The following is a 10289-nucleotide window of genomic DNA, read 5'->3' as shown; positions in this document are numbered from 1 at the left end:
TAGTAATAACCTACACTGCTTCAACATCATAGAACAGGAAGAGCTAGATAAAATTATAAATAGCTCTAAACCAGCTACGTGTATGCTGGACTCAATTCCAACAAAATTACTGAAAGAGCTGCTACCTGCTATAGGAGAACCTCTTCTTAACATTATCAACCCTTCTTTATCTATAGGCCATGTTCCAAACTCTTACAAGCTAGCTGTTATCAAGCCTATTATTAAGAAACCGCAACTGGACCCCAACTACTTAGCTAACTATAGGCCTATTTCAAATCTTCCATTTATGTCTAAAATACTAGAAAAAGTTGTTTCCACTCAATTATGCTCCTTTCTGCAGACGAACAATATTTTTGAAGTGTTTCAGTCAGGTTTCAGGGCTCATCACAGTACAGAAACTGCATTAGTGAAAATAACCAATGATTTACTCTTAGCTGCTGACCAAGGGTGCGTCTCGCTATTAGTTTTACTCGATTTTAGTGCAGCATTTGACACCATTGACCACAATATCCTCATAAATCGCTTAAAGTCTACAGGCGTCCAGGAACAGGCTCTACAATGGTTTAAGTCATACTTAACTGAACGTTACCAGTTTGTGAATTTTAATGGACAGCCTTCACAAGTCAGTACAGTAAAGTATGGGGTGCCTCAAGGATCAGTTTTAGGTCCTTTGCTGTTTACAATTTACATGCTACCCCTGGGAGACGTTATTAGAAGACATGGGATCAGCTTTCACTGCTATGCAGATGATACTCACTTATATATTTCCACTAAACCTGACGAGACGTCTGAACTTTCTAAACTAACTGAGTGTATCAAAGACATTAAAGACTGGATGACCAACAATTTTCTTCTCTTAAACTCCGACAAAACAGAATTATTACTTATTGGGCCTAAATCTTGTACACAGCAGATCTCACAACTCAATTTACAATTAGAGGGATACAAAGTTAGCTTTAGCTCTACTATAAAAGATCTGGGTGTCATATTAGACAGCAATCTAACTTTTGAAAACCATATATCCCATGTCACAAAAACTGCCTTCTTTCATCTGAGAAATATCGCTAAATTACAAAATATGCTATCCATCTCAGATGCAGAAAAGCTAGTCCATGCTTTTATGACTTCTAGGCTGGATTACTGTAATGCTCTGTTTGTTGGCTGCCCAGCATCCTCTATTAACAAACTTCAGCTAGTACAAAATGCAGCAGCTAGAGTTCTTACCAGGTCTAGAAAATATGATCATATCACCCCAATTTTATCCTCCTTACACTGGCTGCCTGTTAAGTTTCGTATTGAATTTAAAATATTACTTCTCACCTATAAAGCTCTAAATAATCTAGCTCCTGTTTATCTAAGCAACCTTCTGTCTCGCTGCAATCCAACTCGCTCTTTAAAGATCTCAAAACTCAGGGTTTCTGGTAGTACCTAGAATAGCAAAATCAAGTAAAGGAGGTCGAGCCTTCTCTTTCATGGCTCCTACACTCTGGAATAGCCTTCCTGATAACGTCCGAGGCTCAGACACAGGCTTCTACATCTTGCTTATATACACTATAAACAGCAGCTACGCTAATTATTCTCTTTATTCTCTATTTTCACCTCAGAGGCCCTCAGATTATGCAGAGTCACTGACTGGATCCAAGACCAGCGACGAGATGATCCCAAGGTTTCCATCTCCAGGACCAGGACATATCCTGAGCTGCTGCTGCACTGATGGTCATGGGGAGTGGAGAACATGAGTCTGATTCCAGCGACGCTCCAGGGACAGACGAGTCTTCGCTGAGGCCACCTTCTAGCCTCCACCGCGGTGACTGAAGCTTTTGACTGAGACTTTTGGCCAGCGGAGAAATTAAAATGGTCATGCCCAACTGAGTCTGGTTCTCTCAAGGTTTTTTTCTTCACTCCTATCAGGTGAAGTTTTTTTTCCCTCTCCGCTGTCGCCACTGGCTTGCATGGTTCAGGATTGGTAGAGCTACGCATCGATGAATTGGCTCTTCAGTGTTTGAACTCTCAGTAATGATTTTAGACCACACTGAACTGAGCTAAACTTAAACACTAAAAACTGAACTACACTGTTCCAGTTACTATGACCATTTATGTGAAGCTGCTTTGACACAATTCACATTGTTAAAGCGCTTTACAAATAAAGCTGGATTCACAGGTGTGAAAGCACCCTTACTGTGTATTTTGTTGTTGCCCGTTTCTGTGTGCACGTTATCCATCCGTTATTCATCTCATTCCATTTTCTCAGTTTACGCCGTTTACAAGGCTTGGACGAAGCAGACAGGTAAGAAAGTCACGTGACATACATTTTGCAACACTTAGGACTACTCTTATGTATAGTACATTAGGTTAGGGGCGAGCGCCACCCCTTGTACTTTGTAGATAGATAGATAGATAGGACTCGGAAGACTCTTTTCGTGTTTATTTAAAGGCCGTTATTTTGCCTTTATTTACATTATCCAACAGTAAAGAAAAACAACAAATTAATAAAAAAATAAAGAAAATAGTCACAAATTTTTGGTATCTACTCCGGTTGTCTTTTGCACTTAATTCACTGTTTATATAAATTTATTTTAATTGCACATAAATGTCAAACCCTATTCCCTAGACTAATATCAGGGGTTTGTAACAGGCAGGACAATGTAAATTTTACATTGTTCTCCTTTCTGGTGTTAGCTATTAGCGGTGTTGGGAGTAATGCAATACAAAAGTAATGTATTACAGTAACGTATTACTTTTTCCTGTAACGCAGTAGTGTTAGGCATTACTAACACATTTTCAATAATATTTTACTCAGTACATGTTCAGTAATGCTTGCGTTACAACAAACTTTTCGCCTGCAAGACATTAACAAATAACAAATAACCTCAGTTCTATTTCCTGTTTGGTTAGTGAATATATGCATGTGTTAAGCTCCCTCTGGCTTTTGCACCTTTTTTTACTTTGAATGCGGAATGATTTCAGCCTCTCAGCTCGAGGTCTGAGGCTATTGGCTCAGCCCGGTTCCCAGCAGCGGAAAAGAAGCAAATAGATAAAAATGGTGGAAGACAGTACAGTCAGTGGATTCATTTAGTCTTTTTAGAGGCATTTAGATCTTTGTTTGGTCTGTTTTCTTTCTAAGCAGTTAGGCGATATTTAGCCTATATATTTATTTCTATGGCCTAAAATGACTGAGGTTGAGGGGTTTGTCCTTTAATTGCACTTTTTTTCTGAAAAAAGCTATGTTTATCATGCTCACTTTGTGCATGACAATTTTATGTAGTGAACCATTTGAATTTAAAGGGAATAAAATAACGGAAACAATAAGAAAATAAAAAGCACATCTTGTCATGGCATTGGAGTTTACATATAATCAATTAAATCAAATCAGGCCTTTATTTGTCACATACACTTTCATATAGCGAAATTGACCCGAATTTGAAAAAGGAAATAGGACACATTTCAGGAGAGGGAGGCGTAAAAACTCCCTTTCACCTTGCTCTTGAATTAGGGCAGTGTGAGATCAGGGAGGAAAAAAAAGCCCCAGCAGTCAAGCACATGAACACACAGACAAGACATAACAGGGGATGTAGATATAGTTAAATGAGGGCGGGCAGCCATCTGGGACGGAAAGGGAAAAAGTGCGACCGCCTTCGCCAAGAGCCAAAGAAAGAAGCCTGTTGGCCTGTTGTGTCTAATATGAATATAGCCAAGCTATTCACAGATATTGCCAGATAATCACTTTACCTCTGCCATACTTTAAACACATTTAGATCATTTGTGATTCTGGCTGACATTCCTTCTTGCATTGTCTTGAGCCGTCACGTTGTCAAATACTAAATTATTAGTAGCCTGGATAGATCATTCTACATCATATCACTTTCTGTAAAATGCTATGCAAAATTCTTATTCTGTAGTTATTTTTGTAAAAGTAACTAAAAAGTAACATAAGAGTTACGTTACAATTCTAAGGCAGTAATTTTGAAAGGTAAAGGATTACTTTTATATAACAGTAACAAGTAATCTGTAATGTATTGCAGTTGCTACAACCTCTCTCAAAAATAATAGCTTGTTTTAAACAGAGAGAAAGCAACATAAAAAGAGAAACTTAGTAAACATTATAATCATTTTTAAATCAATTTATTTTTACCAGAAAACCAATAATAACGATAGCAAATGCTTACCCCACAACAAACGAATGAACTAATAAATCCCCAGAAAGAAACAATTATGAAGGACAAGAAAACAACCACAAAATCAAATCCTGGCTGGTCCACTAAAGCTGTGTCTTCCTTTCGCCTCCTCGTTGGCATCTTTATCCCCTCTCCAATTAATGACGCATGCACACTCGTATCAAAAGCCAAGAAAAACAAAGGAAGGTTCATAAAAAAAAGAAGAACACAAAGAAAAAGACACAGACGTAACACAGTTAAGAAGTAACTTGCACAACACTGGCTATTAGACTCGCACTATTTGACTCTACCACATTGGTACTCTCCTGCTTCTGTGTTTACCAAGCTTGGTGACCTTTGCTGCTGAGAAACCCAGCACTGTGAAAAGGGTCTATGCTCAGCCATTCTCGCATTGTACTCTTCATTAAAAAAAAAAAGAAAAAAAAATGAGCACCACTGCCAACACATTTCTATACTTTATGCTGAATAGAATGGACAGTTAATGCTGTAATAGCTGCACACATCACTTTTATTGAACACAACATATCCATCGTAAACTATCCTGCCCGGACAACTAGAAAAACAAGCAATTGTCACAGAGAATGCAGTCCATGCCACAAAAATCCTTAACAACACAGAATCAAAGAATGACAGGACAAGCTAAATTGTTACTGATGCTCACTGAATGTTCTAGAGTCAAAAAAAAACATTAGTGCCGTCAAAATTAGCGTGTTAACGCATGTGATTTATTTGAAATATTTAACGCATAAAAAAAATCAATTACATGGTTGCAGTTTTTTTTTATTTCCTGTTGTGGTCAACGTTTGTTCAACATGCAAAGAAATATGCACAAGACCAAGGAAGCGCTTTTAGAAGAAAAGTTTTAAAATTAAAAAATTTATGTTACATCCCCAGGCTATCTAGCATTTCCTCCAAAGTTTCATGTAATTTTAGGTTTTAATTTTAATCTTTTGACTTTAACTGCAGTTCACTTTGATTCAGCAACATATTGTTCATGCCTTGTGACAGTTATTGGATGAGAACATGAAGTAAGGACTGCTGGAAAAGTGAAAAAAAGAAAAACCTTGTGATCCGGGGGGTCCTTTAAAGTAATCAAAAATCACTGTTTACATGGTAGACTCAATCTCAATCATTGTAGCAAAGTTTGTTTGTAGGATGGGACGAAGAGAATGTTGGGGATATAAGGTAAGTAGTTTTTTTTTTCTAATAGTTGGTATCTTTTATGCATCGAGCCACTGGAGAGGAGCACAGAGTGCTATACTTAGTTTCATGCTTGCTGAGTTTGGCGAGGGAAAAGTCAGAAGCGTGCAAAAGCGACCCCCCCGCAAAGTATAGATTTTACCTTGGTGAAAACCTGTTGTCACTGCTCTGACCATTGGAAGGTATCCCGTCCCCTCCTTTTTAGTGAGATCAGTCAATGAGCTGACGAGGCCCGAATGATTAGCAACAAAACGCCTATAATCTGCCAATATCCCTTAGTCAAATCCAACGTCGAATAATATCGAGCAGCACCTAACCGGTTGAGCAACTCGTCAAATGTGGCATTGTATATACGTTGAATTTCGATACAGTGTTGACTATTCTATAGTCAACACAGAACTAGACTGAGCCATCTGTCTTAGGAACTAAGAACTGTCTTAGGAACTTAGGAACTAAGACTATCGAGCTGGCCCAATCACTCTGTGACTTTTCTACCATATCAATTTCAGCCTATTACTCAATTCTTAATTTTTTCTTGTGTTCAGGCAGGTGAAATGGCTGGGTCCAAATGACCACACCTGGTTTGGTCTCAATATGATGCTGAATCAAGTTAGTACAACCCAGCAGGGGTGAGTAAGCGCGTGATGTCAGCTTGGGATATTTCCACCTGAGCAACCTGCCCCCTGTCTGGCAATTTCTTTTCCCAAGAGACAACTGCACATAAGACCCCTAATAATCTATTTAATCCAGGTCAATTGGTTCCCAGAATTAGTGGGTGTTTGAAGCGTGGGCTAACCGTTACTTTGACACTATGCTTTTTACCCCTGAATTGAATACCTACAGCCATTAGCAGGTAGTGGATTACATCACCGTGTACATGGTGTTGTCTGAGAAGCAGCCTGGGGTTCAAGCTCCAACCCTCTGTCCTGATAAGCGCCCTACCTTCAGCGGGATCTGCTGTGGATCTGCTTCAGAGCACCGCTGTCTGGGTGCTGGTGTGGGCGGTCTCTGCACTCTGGGAACAGGATGGGGAAAGAAGAGGGGGAGAAGAACAAGAGGTTATTTCACTGACCCTGGACCTTGCCACCAGGTGATCCTCCGCCAGCCGGATGGCCGTCTACAGATCCTCAGACTGGTGGCATTGGATCCACTCCGACATTTGGGAGGGAAGGCAGTCGATAAACTCCAGCACCACAGTTTCCATTATCTGGGCGATCCTACAGGCCATCCTGTAGCAGCCATCTGCACTAAGGGTTGACCGCTTTCTTTCTGTTCCATCAAACAGAAGAGCTGGTGTTGCTCCTCCTGATTGGGACCGGCCTGCTGGAGAATAGCTCGCTTCAGGTCGTCATACTCCAGGAGATTTTGGGTTGGTAAATGCTGTGCGGTGAGTTAGGCTTCACCCGACAACAGCAGGATGACCTTTACCGACCACTCGGCCTGCGTCCAGCCACACACCTCCACCATCTTCTGAAAGAGACCCAGGAATGCTTTTGAGTCATTCTGCAATGTCATTTTAAAAAAAGGTAATGGGTGGGTGGCAGATGTTGGAGCGGGCTGGATCTCCTGGGTCAGCAGACTCTGGATTCGCTTGCGGTCCTCCCGCTGGGCCTCCATGAAACTTTGGAAAGGTTGTTCCTGTGCTTTCTTCAGTTCCACCAGCGCGTCATGTTTTTGTTGGTGGAGAACTACAAGGGCCTGGATGGCTTCCGTAAATGGCAGCCTTGATGGAGTACTCATTCTGGCAGTGAGGCTTCTTGTCCTTCCCGGGTTTCACCACCACTGTAGCAAAGTTTGTTTGCAGTATTAGAAGAAAAAGACAGGGTCGGCGATAAAAGGTAAGCAGAAGTTTATTTTTTATTATTCGGAACAAAACAGGTGAAGCTGTGTGTGCCACATCATCCCCTGATAATGTCAACAGACTAGACTGTCTTAGCAACGGGCTGATTGTGAAGGAGGACTACGCAAAATTGTTTCTACTTTAATAATGTTCTCAGCTCTCAGCAATACAATTTTTTTCAATGAGTACAATTGTTCGTATTCATTACTTTATTATTATATATTTTTTCAATTTCCATATCTGCAATGCCATTATTTTGGATTTTTTGTTGTTGTTGTCCACTTAGAATTCAACATGGAAATTATTTTTTTCTATTTATCGCCATTGATTGTTTGGAAATTCAAATGGCACTGTAACCACGGGGAGTGACACATACAACTGGAGTTTGGATCCAAAAGCAGGTGTAATTTTAGTCAGGCAAGCAATGGTCAATATGGGTGCAAACAGGTGTGTGAGGACAATTCAGAATCGTAGTCGAAGTAACATGCAAGAGGTCGTAAGGCAGGCAACAGACTAAGACAGGGAGGCTAACAAGGCTAAGGTCGGTACACAGGATAACAAGACTAGGAAACGCGTTGTAGTGCTACTCACAGTAAACAAGACTCTGCAAACTGAATGGGTGAGTTTGTGGCTTAAATAGTGTGTGCAATCAGTCTCTGACAATCCTCAGGTGGTGTGAATGTAATCAGTTTAGATAAGGAAGAATGTGTGTCAGGGCGAAGTGCGTGTATGCATATGTAGTCCAGAAATGGCAAAATTGTAGTCCCTGAGATATTGTGAGAGAGATCAAGTGATCTATGGAGTAGTGATCGCTGGTGATTGTGACAGAACCCCCCTTTAAGGAGTGGCTTCCAGACGCTCCTAATAATGTTCCGGTGGGAGGTTGAGCGGAGGCGGAACAGGGGGAGGGATGGAGGGCCAGGATTATGTAGCTGGGGCGACCTGTGGCGTGGCGCTACGGAGGACCCGGAGCATAGAGCTGAGGAGGACCCGGAGCATAGAGCTGTGGAGGGCCCAGAGAGTGGAGCTGCGAAGGGCCCGGAGAGTGGAGGTGCGGAGGGCCCGGAGAGTGGAGGTGCGGAGGGCCTGGAGAGTGGAGCTGCGGAGGGCCTGGACGGTGGAGCTGCGAAAGGCCTGGAGAGTGGAACTGTATAGGGCCTGGAGACTGGAACTGCAGAGGGCCTGGAGCATGGAGTTGCGTAAGGCCTGGAGCGTGGAACTGCGGAGGGCCTGGAGCGTGGAGCTGCGGAGGGCCTGGACGGTGGAGCTGCGGAAGGCCTGGAGAGTGGAACTGTATAGGGCCTGGAGAATGGAACTGCAGAGGGCCTAGAGCATGGAGCTGCAGAAGGCCTGGAAAGTGGAACTGCGGTGGGCCTGGAGCATGGAACTGCGGAGGCCCTGGAGCGTGGAACTGTGGAGGGCCTGGAGCTTTGCGGGGAGCTGGCAGAGCTGGAGGCTTGTGGGGAGCCGGCAGGGCGAGCCGTCTGGGTGGCGCCGGCAAGGCGAGACGTCTAGGGGGCGCCGGCAGGTCGAGACGTCTGGGTGGTGCTGGCAGGCCAAGGAGTTGGGCTGGGACCAACACTGAGCTGAGCTCTGGGACTGACACTGGAGGATGTTCTGGGACTGGAGAGACCATCGCTGAAGAGGCCTTTCTCTTAAGTCCCCGCCTTTGTGTGTGGGTTATCTCTTGGGGCTTAGTCATGGTCTGGGACCCTTCGTGAGACTCAGGCAGCAGTAGCTCTGGCAGCTCTGGCGGCATCGACTCTGGCTGCTCTGGCAGAGGCAGCGGCGTCGACTCTGGTGCTTCTGGCAGCTCTGCAGGATCTGGCAGCTCTGGCAGTGACTGAGGATCTGGCAGTACTGGTGGCAGTGGCTCTGGAAGTGGCAGTGACTCTGGCAGCTCTGGCGGTATATATATAGATATATATACATATATTCATTAATTTATTTCTTTTCAGCTTAGTCCCTTTATTAATCAGTGTTCGCACCATGAACTGCCAACTTATGAATAGCATACAAACCAACCCTGGAAAATACCCATACATTCTTGCATTCACACACATACTCTACGGCCAATTTAGCTTATTCAATTCACCTATAGCGCATATCTTTTGACTGTTGGTAAAACCGGAGCACCCGGAGAAAACCCATGCGAACACAGCGAGAACATACAAACTCCACAGAGAAATGTCAACTGAACCAGCCGAGAATCGAACCAGCAACCATCTTACTGTGAGATAATTGTGCTACCCACTGTGTCACCGGGATGCCTAATATGACAATTATTGTCACTTAAAATTATATTCAAACTTACAATGCAAATATTTAACACTAGAAACTGCACATAATTAGTACCTGTGGTGAATCTTAACTGCAATACCTAGTTCAACCACTGGGTGCCAATCTTACTGTTTTGACAAGATGTACACTGGCACTGTAAAGAACACTTGCAACAATGGCTGTGAATTATAATATAAACCAAGGGCCGATACAGTGATATCATAGTACAAACAGTTGAAATCACTATCAGTTGGTTAATCTTTGATAAGGTTTTCACTGCTTCTTTTCCTCTGATCAGTTTTATGTGTTATTCAAACATATAATGAAAAATATTTCATTTTACTGTCAACCCGTTGTGTAGTTTCATTCGGTGGTATTGTTATTTCATTAAATATTGGGCAGTGATGCCATCAGTGGGCAAGCAGATGAGGCACAAGCCAACTAATTAGAGCAGCTGGATCCTAATGCAATGTTATTGCCTATTCTTAATAGGAATCAAGCAACATCACTCTGTATTTAATGAAAATGGTATCAAATACAATTTATAGAATTAACTAAAAGCTAAACTTGAAAGATCACTTTTTGTTCCACCAATCAAAAGCAGGCTGCAGATCAAATTAGTCACCAGACTAATCCTTCTAATGCCAAATTCCTGCATGGGCCTGTCCCCCGCTCGACCACTACAGCCAAATGGGGTTTCTGCCAATGCTGACTCAGGAATTTAGATGTGTTTTCAAAACACTATTGCTCTATTTAAGCAGCAGCAACTCAGTCGAACATCATTCACTTTTCCC

This window comes from Danio rerio, chromosome 7, assembly GCF_049306965.1.
Source record: "Danio rerio strain Tuebingen ecotype United States chromosome 7, GRCz12tu, whole genome shotgun sequence".
NCBI lineage: Eukaryota > Metazoa > Chordata > Actinopteri > Cypriniformes > Danionidae > Danio > Danio rerio.
Note: the sequence above shows the minus strand (reverse complement) of the source record.